Here is a 13,615-nt window from a genome sequence, read left to right on the forward strand (position 1 = left end):
ATTACCGTATGTATATACTGTATGTAGTGGTTAGCGTGCCTGACTGCGGAGCCGCTGGTCGCGGGTTCGAATCCTGCTCAGGGCATGGATATTTCTTTCTCTCTGTGTTCTATGTCCTTTCTCCTTTGTGTGTGATTGTGCGAAAGTGACCCGCCCTATAAACGGGTTGTGGTTGTGTGACGTTGGCGACGCTGCTCCACCGCCGTGGCTTCGCCACAGGTGCCCACTGGGTAACGAGAAGAGATTAGCAGTTCCGGCATTCCTGTGGCCAATGGGACAACCCCCAAGTGCCCGCCATTAAAAAATAAAATAAAGATATATACTGTATGGTAATGACAATTCAAAATATACAGCATTTAAATCATTCATTTGGTAATGTTTCCGTCCGTATGGCAATGGTTTACAGGAATTTTCCGGTTTTCTAAATTATAGCTCTTATTATCACACATTTGGTGGAAAATACAAAGCTGAAAAGTAAATTTAACCAATAGAAAAGTAGATTTTTTTAAATTTACTATGCCATGCTGTAAAGTAACGTTTCCCACATGATGTTTTGCAGTACCCAAGGGTTCTGAGGAAGGGATTGTAAGGGTCCCGAAATGTATGTAATTTTTAATCAGCTTTAATTTTCGAAACTTATATTATATTTACATCCGATCCGTTATTTATCTTATATTTCCATTACTTTCATGAAATTATGTAATTGAAATACTTCTAGAGAAAGAAAATTAGCCAAGAACAAAACAAGATATTACTCCAGAACTGGGAATTCTGACACAAAGCCCAATTTTAAAACTAATGTTGATAAAACAAAATGATGAAAAAACTTCCTTCACTAAATATTTTCAAAATAATAAATAAAATTTAAAGCATTACATATTTTTAAAATAATTAAATTGTCTTTCGTTAATCAATATGTTCACAACTGCAATTGAAAATTCGTATTTCCGCCAAAAGAAAGTCATTCATTAAGCCAATCCACAGTAACAGCTAGGCCCTAGTGAGCAAGCTACCACAGACCTAAACTGACATTATTCTGGGTCTATATCATATACTATTCTGTACTCTAGGTCATGCTACTATTCTGGAATGGAACTGCGAAAGCTGTTTCAGGAGTTGATGAGTGATTGTGAGCGCGGTTTTTAGATCCCTAGTATTTATGAAACTAATGAATATTTCAAAATATTTTTTCTTTTCTTTTTTTCGTTAAAGTGTATTCAATTGAAACTATTTGCCAAATTTTAAGGTTGGAAGTGCAATTGAAAATTTAGTTGTTATAAAAAGTTGTTATAAAAATTAGTTGTTATAAAATTAGTTGTTATAAAAAGTTTTAAAATTTTTTTAAGCAATGAAAAACTTACACTCATCAAATTTTTATCAATTTAAAAAAATTCCAAGCTTGTTTTAATTGCAATTTCCATTATTTTTCAGAGTAATCCTTTACAATATGTTATATTGCAGAACATTAACAGACATTATTATTAACATGTTGCATTGCCTAACTGAATTTGCAAAATCAGTATTCTAGATTTAATTTCAGTGAATCGAAGTTTCTATTCACAAGCAAAAAAAATATCTAAATACATAAATGAATTTGTAAAAAGAATAATAAATCCACTAAAACTTCCATTGAGAATAAACACACCTTTGTTTAAATATTCTGGAACATCTTGCTCCTTGACATTTTCTGAGTAATAAATAGTAGGAAATCTTCTATTTCAACTTCATTAATAATGCAGCTTTAGATTTCAAAAAATAAGCTAACATAAAAGATCTTACGAAGCTATCAATAAAATGGAATACGAGCATCGCTTAACACTAATGATTGTCACAAAGAAAAATTGTTGAAAACAACTCATTGTTTATTTATTTGTCATATTTAAATTGGCGAAAAGCTTACTTCTTAAGAAAGGTCTGTTTTTATCGTTTAAACTAGGAAAACCTTGGTAATATTGATTATATTATCATGCACATAAAATATTATTCTTATTGGTAATATTTATTTTTTTACATCTTCATTCAAAATATGAAATCTATAATAATGTTGAGCCACCTTCTTTGCAGCAAATTTAGATGCGAATTTATTTCTTTTTCTTTTTTAAAACTCAAGACTATTTAAAATTCTTCTTTATTTATCCAAACGTTGAAATTTTCCTGAATCACAATTGATTCTAAATTCAGAAGTTTTTGTTTGTCCATTCTCTTCCTACGCAATAGAAACATTCCAATTATTCAAAACTTACAACTGTTTAGGTTCTCAATTATTTTTGTCAATTTACGTCTTATTAATTTCTCAAATTACAGTTCATTTCAAACTTAAAATTTTTTAGTTGTTCAATTCTTCTTTTATACATTATAAAAATTTTCTTTCTCATTCAAACCTTACCATTATTTAAAATTACAACGTTTTTCATTTCAAATCTGATCAAATACTTATCCTCAATCTCAATTCATTCTAACAGCATAATTTTTCCTTAGGTCAATTTTCGTTGAATAGATTTCATACAATAAGAGCCATCAAAAGCAAACACTAACGGTAGTCTGAACGTTCTCAATTATTTTTGCCAATTTACGTCTTGATATTTTTTTTAATTACAGTTCATTTCAAACTTAAAATTTTTTAGTTGCTCAATTCTTCTTTCATACATTCTAAAAATTGTCATTTTCATCCTCATTCAAACCTTACCATTATTTAAAATTACAACTTTTTTCGTTTTAAATCTGATTAAATACTTATCCTTAATCTCAATTCATTCTAACAGCATGATTTTTCCTTAGGTCAATTTTCGTTGAATAGATTTCATACAATAAGAGCCATCAAAAGCAAACACTAACGGTAGCCTGGCCGGATGGAAATGATAGTGTCTTGTTTTAGTTTAAAAATGCGAAAAGTTTTGTGTTATTTAAATAAATTTCATTTTTAACCAGGTCTTTAGTTTTACAATTGATCTAACATTTCAAGTCTATTTTTAGTTGTCTTTTGTTCACATTTAGTTGTACAACTTTTGTTTCCAACGGCTTTTCTTGAACTTGGAAACTATTTTCCGTAACTGCTCATAAAAATTTGAGAATATTAGAGTAGGTTTTTTTTTCTTTTACTAAAACGTGAACTACAAAGCTATCTATAACCGCTACAACAACCACTAAACAGTATAAAAATTATAATGAAGACATAGAAAACACAGGAATATACTATTGAAAAGGTGTGGTTGAAAATGTCATTATCTGATTAATATAAGAAAAAACGGAGAGAAATTGAATGTCAATCATCAAAATCTCATTCAGGTTCAAACAGTTAGCCGAAGAAATATATTTGCTTTTTGACTCACCTTCCTCACTAATGATTCGGTTAATTTTGATAGTTTAGCGTTTCCGATCCATTTTCTTACCTAGAAAATAAGTTGCGACTTCTAGTAAATACTTTTTTGGCTTTATTTCTGATGAATAAAATTTTTAAAAAAATGTATGTTGTAGTTCGTTATTATGGAATACATGGTATATTGCAGAATACTTTCAAATCAAGCTAAAACTATCAGCACTCAGCATAAATCGTGGAATGCAAATCAATAATAGTGTGAAAACTGACAAGAGTCAAACTCCGTCGACAAAACGTGTGTATATTCAACGAAAGTTTTTTTTTTATTTTATATTGTCGTCTGCGCTAATTATTTAGCAAATTTAAGGTTAGGCGCTCAAAACATCAAAAGTGCTGATTATTAAATGAAAATTCGATTATTTAATTGAAAGTTCTAAAGGTTTTGGTTCTTTTCTACTTTACCACTATACGTAAAAGTCCAAATAGTAAAAGGTTGACACTCAGAATCCAGATGTAGATGTATGCCAATTTGATTGCAATCGGCATCGTAAGATATGTAATGGTAATCATGCATCCTCTTTTTTACACAGGTACTTTAAAAAATAATATTGGATCTATATTTACATAAAAATTTTAGTTTTTCACCTGTAAAGTAACATCAAGCAAATATAAAAAAACATCGAAACCTTTTTTTAACCAACATAAATTTCTGGTTTGTACTTGGTCACAAAGCAAAGATTTGCTTTTAGTTTGCTAAACAATCCAAATTATTTGGAGGAGAAAAAAACATAGTGTACTTTGTTGCTAGAAAATAAGCGTTACCCAGTAGAGTACAAGTGGTATTTACATGTGACACAATATTATATGTAAACAACAGCTCAATATGGCAACCAGGCACACATTAGTGTGCATTCCGGCCCTAGGAAACAACTGCTCACATAAATGACATTTTGAAGTAATTTAAATGTATACCAATTCTCAGATAAGGTATGCAGATTGAATGTCTGTAATAGAATCATATTCTACAATCATGAATTCAGTGTTAAAAGACAGATATTAAGATTCAGAGAAGGATAGCACGAAGATACATCCAGGGTTACAGCGGGAATCGAACCCACTACCTCCCCTCCATAGGGCGTTTTATAGGCAGCACTGCTGTAGCAGAAAGGACCCTTGAATTTTGATGAAACATAATTTTTAAAACACTGGATGTGGTGCCATTCATTTTATGAAATACTTTTATCGAAAACTGTCAGCAATTTTGGTATAGTTTGCACAAGTTTTGTGTATTTTGCTTTAGAATTCTTGTCAAGTGTAGTTTGTAAGTGTGGGTGGTAATTCGAACACTTTGAATTTAATATGCCAGTTTTTAAACTTATGAATCATTCAGTCATGTTTGATTACTTTGATGTTTAAATTCATTATCAGTCAAATGCATGATCTAGTTTGGTCCTGTGTTTACTTTCTTCTGCCATACTAGTGTGGGGCATGGGAAGTTTTCGATTAAATTGTTAAATGATACTAGTACAAAAATCAAATTTTCTAACACTTTTTCAAACATCTTATGTGAAACCATTTTTTTTCTTCTAGTGTAAAACTTTTGCCTTCTTTCAAACGTTCTAGAAACTAGATTTGCTCAGTAGAAAAAAGAAGGAAAGAAAGTAAGAGTATTTATTGAGTCCTCAGATTTCTTTTATTGGAGGACAGTGAAACGTGACTCGCGGACCGATTAAAAAGGCCAAAACCTGTCCAAGCCACATCTCTAAAAGATTCCACGTTTTAATCAGTCGCTCTATTCGAGAATACACGACTCATCGATCCAGTTTAGCGTGATAAGCAGGGTTAGGGATTACCAGAAAACTGATTGAATTTCCAGGATACTGTGTCTTGTTTTTATATTCCTCCTCATTTGAAGACTAAAAAACGAATCTGGGAAAAATAATCTCCAGACCGGGTAAGTGGTTGTTGAATAGAGAAAAATAAAATATTCTGTCGTCGATTCATGGGCAGATTACGACCGAAAATAAAGTGGATTAAATAAATACACTGGCTGTTGCCAAATGAAGTAGCAAAAATAAGATTAGATTGGATTAAAACCAAGGAATAAAAACGAAGAATCCTTTAATTGCTCTTCTTTAATTACCAAACTCTTGTCTCCTCATCTTGAAATCGTTAAACATAATTCCCACAAAAATTTCATTAATTTCCCCATTCTCAAGGTACACGTTTGTTTTTTCGATTTTTTTTCTTCATTTGTGGTTCATTAGTCAACTGTTTTCTTGCCAGAAATTATTTTTTATTGGGCAATTGCAATAACAGCGAATTTCATTTGAATGAATTAACTGCGGTTGCATTATCAGTTCAAATTATTACATAATGCTTCCTTATTGAACATATTATCTTTGTATATCACTAATAGAGACATATTACACAGAGAAATTATTTTTTCTCACAGTAAGTGTGCAGCTTAGAAACAAATTTAAGAAGTAAACGAAACGGTAAGTTTAGAACTTTTTTAAAACAATCCCTTACTGAGTGTTATTTGTTTCTGTGCGAAAAGAATTGTCCTCCTGACTTGCAAATTATGTTTTAAATTATCGGTCGTGATGGATGGTATTAGAGAGCTTCGTCTTCTGCTGGCTTCATATCATCAACCCCTAAATTCGCATTTGGACTTTCCGGATCGCTTCGGGAATCCAGCTCGCTGCACTCACCGATTATCAAAATTATTGGTTCACGAAAAAATGCTTGCAAGATTCGTACTACTATCTCGTTTAGAATGACACTACTTTTTTAAATAAAAGTTTTGGAGGGCTTTTAACTATCTGTGGAATAATTGAAATATTCGGAAGGAAGAATTTATCAATCAATAGTTGATTTTTTTCACATTTTTTGCATGGTGGAAACGACGATGAATAATATTTTTAATACCTTTGGAAACATTTTATGAAAAAACTATATTTGTTTACTGTCAATTTATAACGTTTTTGAACTTTGATGATAAAATTTTGGCAATGAACAAATTTTTTTTTATTTCATTTTTTTTAGAAAAAAATACTTTGTTGTGGAGATGAGAGTCAAAACTAATTATTGTGATTTTTCCCATATATTAGAATTGAGGAAGACAGTATGGATTAATCCACAGTTTTGTCTCGCATATGATTAGTATATTTGTTGAAAAAAGATATTTTGTGAATGTATATTTATGCCTGAAGCATCTTAGTATCAAATGTGAATATATTAAAATAATTTTATTTACATGCTTTAAAAACTCATTGTTAATAATAATTTCTGGCTGTCTTTCTGTCATGAAATCACCCGTAAAAAAATACATTGACAGGAAAATGTTTACATTTTTTCCTTAATTATACAAATCTTTCGCTTGTTGTGTAAAAATGTACACCATCAATATATATTATGACAAACAAAAACGGAATTTGTTCTTTTTGTCTTTTTTTAATGAAATCATTAAAGCCAAGCTTGCAAAACTCAAAAAAACCACAAAATGCAATAATATTTTTAAAAAAATGACAACAAATCCGTGAAATCTAGAAAAGGTTTCCTGACATAAGATAGTGTCAAGACATGCAAATTGAATAACTGTTGTTTGATATGTAATTAACGATACGTTGTTGGCTGTTACTCTCCTAAAATGAAAGAGTTATTTCCCCTACTCAAAAAAGAGTTTAATTTTTTTAACTCAACTTGAGTGAAATACATTCTTATTTGAGCGAAATTCTTGCTTTGCGTTTACTCAAACTTGAGTTGTATTTATTAAGCAATATTTGAGTGCTTGTAGCTCAAACTTGAGTGATTTATTTATTATTTAATTGTGTGCGAGCTATAAGCTGGAATTTCTAACGTTTTATTTTAAAAAGCAAGCGATAATAAATCTAAATAAAATTGTTACGTTCTGTGATCTAAATAGATTATGTCTTCGTTTTTATTTTACGTTAAATTTTTTTTTGGAGAATATGTCATTTAATATTTTTAATTAAGAGGAATTAAAACACCTTTTAGTTCATTTCTATTATATATTATATGTTCATTTCTATTATATATCTATATTATATTCATAACTAGTGGTATTTCTGAAGAAGACGCTGTTTTACTTTTTAGTAAGTAGATATAACTTGTTGCTTTTATTTTGAAAATACTTTTATTTTGAATGTGTTATATATACATTCCATTTAAATTAGTGCTTTTTCAGCGTTTTTTAATAAAATACTATTCATTTAAATTATTTGTCAAAAAAATTTATTAAAATTGAAAGTGTTAAATGTGGATGATTATGGATTCCATGCTAGCATGTGGGAATATATTATATCTGATAAGAGTTTTAGAATTTTTTCAGATTTCATATTAAAGTTTTAACATTTTATTTTAATATAATAAATTTATATCAATCTTTTAGTTTTTTTGATGTATAATTTTGGTACAAAACATTTCTGGATAATTAATTTCATATCATTCTATACTACTTTTATAAAAGATATTTGCGAAATTATTGTTCATACAGTCTATAATTGTTGTTATTTAAATTGCTTTCCATTAATAAAGTTGACTGTCTTTAATTTAAAAAAGTTCACATTTGCAACATCCATTCATTCAAATCAGAATCTTCAGATGTCCAATGCATTTTATTATAAATATATCATTCAAAGAAAAAGTGGAAAATATTACATTAGTAGTTGGATAAAGAGAGTACGGCGACCGGGATTTCGGGGATTTTCGGGGATTCCGCGGGTGTACTCTTGAAGGGGGTTGGGGTGATCCATCAAATGTGACAGCTACTATAGTTGAGGGTGTNTCAAGCTGATAAGTAATAACCTAAGGTTGAAAATGAAACACTTTAAAGTAGTAAATATCTACCTCTCCCCAGATGTAAAATTAAACACCTCAAGTTGAAACATATATACCTCTGGAGGTATATATTAAGGTATATATTAAGGTATATTTGAGGTTGGTTTTGAGGTATTCATTTGCACCCTTTTCAACCTCAACGACGTCTTTAAATAACAACCTCCTTTATACCTTTAAAATATACCTTGTTTATACCTCATTTATACCTCGATTTTTTCATAAGGGTTATACTTATTTTTTTCTAATCAAAACAATTATATAGTTTGGATTTCAAACAAATTTATATCAAAAGAGTTTGCAAAATTGAGTTTGAAAAAGGGTATTTAATACAGATTTTTTAGCTTCAAACGTCTTCTTCAAAAATTTATTAATTTCACCTAGTTTCAGAAATTTGTTTTAAAAAAATTTAGGCAATTTAAAACAATATGCCTTTTTTATTGCTTGAAAATAAAGCTTTATAAATTAAACGAATAAATTTGTTCGAAAAAAAAATAACTCACAGTATTTTCAATTGAACCTAATATTTATAAAACTGCTTACTTTAAAAATTCGTTCAGAGCTTCTTACTTTTAAAAATTAATTTAAAAGAAAAAGGACAAAACTTAGGGGAAAGAAAAAAAAAACTCAAATCTACAGTGGTTAGGAATTTTTCATAAAAAAAAAACTCTTAAGTAATAATTCATCTAATTGTTGTTTTACCGTATACATTCAAAACAATTGAATAACCATAAAATGCAGCTATTCAAACTGTTAACTCTGAAAAAAAATTTTAACTGTGTTTTCACCTTATTTGATTTAACAAATAAAAACTTTATCCTCGCCAACAAGACCCAGCTCATGAAAGTAATTAGACAGTAAAAATTTTGACTGCAATTTACAAACTGAAGTACTGAAAATCGCTCAAACACGAGTTAAAATCACTCAAGTTTGAGTGAAAGCGATCCACTCAGGTAATACTGAAAATCACTCACACTCGATTGAAAATAACTCGAATTTAAGTGTAATTTTTTTCACTCAAATTGAGCTATTTCCATATAACTCTTTCACTTGAGTGATTTTAACTCAAGATGAGAAGACCGGTTTTATCTAGATGAAAGAGTTAAATAGCACTCAAGTTGAGTTATTTTCACTCGTTCATTTTAAGTGATTATATACGCAAATTCTAATAGTGTGCTTTTCAATTGATCGAATCGCAAGTTAATTCTTCCCAAAACGTTTTATCATAGTTGCTAACATTATTTTTGCTTAAATTGTTTTTAACGCAGAGTATGTTTACTCCTTATATACTCCACCACTATAAGGAAGACGAGTGCGTTAAAATTGAAATTAGTATTTTTTAGTAAAGGAATTTTTTAGTAAATAATTTTGATCATGGATTTGCCCGAAATGGATTTGCACATGGAAAAGTTATACAAATTAACAAAGAAATTAATTAGTAAATAATTTTGGCCACGGATTTACACAAGGTAAAATTATATAAATNGATATTTTTTAGTAAAGGAATTTTTTAGTAAATAATTTTGATCATGGATTTGCCCGAAATGGATTTGCACATGGAAAAATTATACAAATTAACAAAGAAATTAATTAGTAAGTAATTTTGGCCACGGATTTACACAAAGGAAAATTATATAAATTAACAAATAAAATTTTTAGTAAATATATCCACAAAAATATACGATTAATTCAACGATTTTATGTAGAATTTTATTACTTTAGCTGTGTATCCATTGTTTTTTATCAAATTTTGAAAGAGTTTATCGATTTGTTTTTTGGATAAATAAATATTACTACATATTCTTTTAATTCTATTCACTTATGTATATATATAAGAGTAGGCGATGCCATCCCACCGTTTTTGTTTAAAATTTCTACAGCCATCTATTTCTTTGATTAGAAAAAAATCAAAATTAAATCTAAATAATTACTTCCTAACTTTGTTTTTATTTCTATAAAAATGCAGCATTATTCTGAATAAATATTTAACATCTAACTAACTATTCGAATTTGCCTTATCGGAGAAATATTTATAGAGATTATTTTATTGAACAATCTTTATATCACGCCAACTCTTAGTAAAATCACGGAAGGATTACATCAGTCATAAAAGAATGATATTACTTAATAGACGATAAAACGATGTTTATTTGCACAGCTTTCCAAAAAAAACTTCAGCATTTTTTATTCCGTAGTAGATTCAGTAGTATTTTCCAATAACCGTTCTGTTCAAATAGAACGCGCGATAACATGATGGATAAAAAATTTGCTTGCGTACGTTTTACTAATTAGTAAAGCTTCTTGAAGTAATCTATATATATATACTTATTCAAGTTTTTTTTAAATTTTTGTAATATTAAACTGAATTTGAGAACACAGCTAACCAATTTGAGAGTACAAAAATCATAGTTAACCCTTTGCTTTTGGGGTGTCTCTCAGTCAATGCTGCCACCTTTAAAATACCAACCAATGGGGTGCTTGTAGCTCGAGATAAAGAAATTTACTTCACGTGACCTACGACCTCAGCGCCATCTGATCGTCTATAAACAAGATGGGGTGTTAAAGTTTCTCCACATGAGTTGGGATGTTAATTAACGTGAAGTTAATTTGTGGTGAGCAGAGGTCAGTAAAATCACAAGCATCAAAGTTTTAAATTATATGAATGTAAACTGCGTGTTGTTGGAAAAAGTAACTAAAATTACAATCCTTAGATTCTATAATATATTTAAATATTAAAGAAATAATGAACGTAAATATTTTTCCTCGATAATAATGATGTATTTAGTAATTGGATTTAATTATGCTCGTAATTATATAATTTAACTTGCAAATAACAGTGGATATTAAAAGTTATAGTGTCGTCAATTTGCCTTCGATTCATTGATCCAAAATCACATGAATACTAAGTACCTTCTCTAACCCGAACTTGATTACTTCATTACCAAGATTTTAATTAGATAAAAAAAGGGTTTGCGCATTTAAATTTCACTATTATTATCTGAATAATTTTATATTAAGCATGGAAGAAAGCACAAATGATAATAATTTAAATTTACCAGTTCAAGATAATGTGAATTTAGAAGTAAACAAAGCGTTTATAAAGCCACCTATTTTTTAGCGACATAAACCTAAATTATGGCTTTTACAACTTGAAGCACTGTTTTTTAATGACAATATTATACGTGATTTAGCTAATAACATTGTCTTTGCCTCATTATACGAAAATATTACAGATTTTGTGTGAAATATTCAGAGATGGTTCATCAAGTCAAGAAGGGTCACAATATCTTGAGTGAACCATTGGGCTGGTTGCTACTTTTTTTTTTCTTTTTACTATTTTCAAGATTCACATTCACATTTTTTTTTCGGAAGCGAATCTGACAAATCCTAGTTCAAATCAATACTTTTTCCCAGCTGAAATATTAATACATTTGATGTATCGCAAAGAAGTTGCAAAGGAGATTGCGAAGAAAGTTCATCATATCAAGAAAGTTAACAGTATCGTGTGTGAACCATTGGGTCAGTTTCTACTTTTTTTCCTTTTATAATTTTCAAAATTTATATTCACACTCACATTTTTTTCGTTTTGGAAACGAATCTGACAAATTCAAGTACAAATCAATACCTTTCCCTAGCTGAAATATTAATATATTGTCCCTAAATGTGTACTCTCTTTTCCTGTCATTTTTTAGAAAAATTTTAAAACTATATCTTAAAAGCATTCTTGACGGAGCGCTTTGCATTTATTTTATGTCCTCTGGAGGAGAAAACGTTAAGTTTTTAACATCAAAAATATAATTTAGTCATTATTTTTTTTCTGACAAAAACTCTATGTTGGTTTGAAAAAGCTAGTTGATGAGTAATCATCAGTAGTTCTAAAGCAAATGAAAAGAAGAATAATTATTATTAATAAATAATAACAAGAAATCATGCTCGTTTATCTTCCTTGTTTGAGGCGTGGTAGAAACTAAAAACTTTCATATCGAATATGAATACAAACTCAGTTAGCACTTTGCCAAGATGTAAAAAGATAAATTTTTCAATAAAGTTACCATAAAATTAAATTGATAGGTAAATTTGGAAATCTAAATGCTGTTTGATATTAATGAGTTCATTTATGAAATCATTTGTTTTTAAAAATCTGGGATAGTCAGATTTGATGAACCTATATTTCTGAAAAGTAATAATGTTAGTAAGTAATATTCTAAAAATAATATCAGTAATAAAAGTGCGTTTTTGACGCTAGCCAAATCGGATGATTTCATAACTCCAATTTATCTATCAATGTTTTGTGCTTAGTCTATATTAACCACGAAGCTGTCGCATGATATATCCAGTTAAATTATTCCCTAAGTCTGGTCGAATTATCCCAGCGATAAGAGAATCTAACTCTTGTCCGGAAGGTCCGGGGTTCTATCCTCAACTCCGCTAAGAGCCACCGAGTATATGTGATATACGTGCTCGTAAAATCTATGAACTGGAGAAAATTTCCTTCCCCTTCAGATCTATGTCTAAATTGAGGAAGGGGACTCAAGACTGAGGCTCCATCGATAGAGGATCAAATTTGTGATTGCATGTCTTCGTATCATCCTCAGAAATGTTTCCCAAACAGTCTCCAGTAGCCCATTGTGCAACTCTAGAGTGACGTAAATAAATTGCCTCTCCACCTAAGTTTTGATTCATCTTGGATCGTAAGTACTATTAGATGCACATTAACAGTTCAAAGTGGATAGTTCTGGAAATGAAATGCGTGTAAACGATGCATACGTACCAAAAAGTTACTGCGCACGCGTGTGTCATCCTCGCGTATCTCTTCAAAAGGAACTTCGCTGCTCTAAGGACACAAGAACGCGATCAATTGCTTTTTGTACATTTCAATTGATGAAAACACGTTGTGTAGTTTTTGATTTACCATGTGTTCGCTGTATTTTTGAGGAGCCATTAGCAAAACAAAAACGGACCACCCTTATAACTTTTGAACGATTTGACGGATTTTCATTCTGTAAAATGTTATGACAATGACTCAAAATAATATCTTAAATTATATATAGCAGTTAACTGTAACTGTGATGAAATATGCTTTTTTGTCGAAAAACTTCGCTTTCTATGAAGAATCGTATGATTTTTTTTTTTAATTGCATTCAATTTAGCACTACTGAAGTAGTAACTACTGAAACCAATTTCCGTACAAACAGCTCTCTGGAGTAAACCCCACTCCGGATGAATAATATAAATGAAAAGTGATAATAAGATTTTTTTTCCACGAAGAAAAACTAAGAAAAAAAGCTTTTTGCCACTTTCTTTTCTGGATGTTCGAATTCAAGCGGATGGTGCAATTTTTCCTTACAATTAACATAACATTCTGTTCCGGAGATAAGTCCTTTTTTATTCATTTAAATCGTATGAATTAAAAAAGAAAACTTAATGTTGGCATTTTTT

The sequence above is a fragment of the Parasteatoda tepidariorum genome, chromosome 7, assembly GCF_043381705.1.
Source record: "Parasteatoda tepidariorum isolate YZ-2023 chromosome 7, CAS_Ptep_4.0, whole genome shotgun sequence".
Taxonomy (NCBI): Eukaryota; Metazoa; Arthropoda; class Arachnida; order Araneae; family Theridiidae; genus Parasteatoda; species Parasteatoda tepidariorum.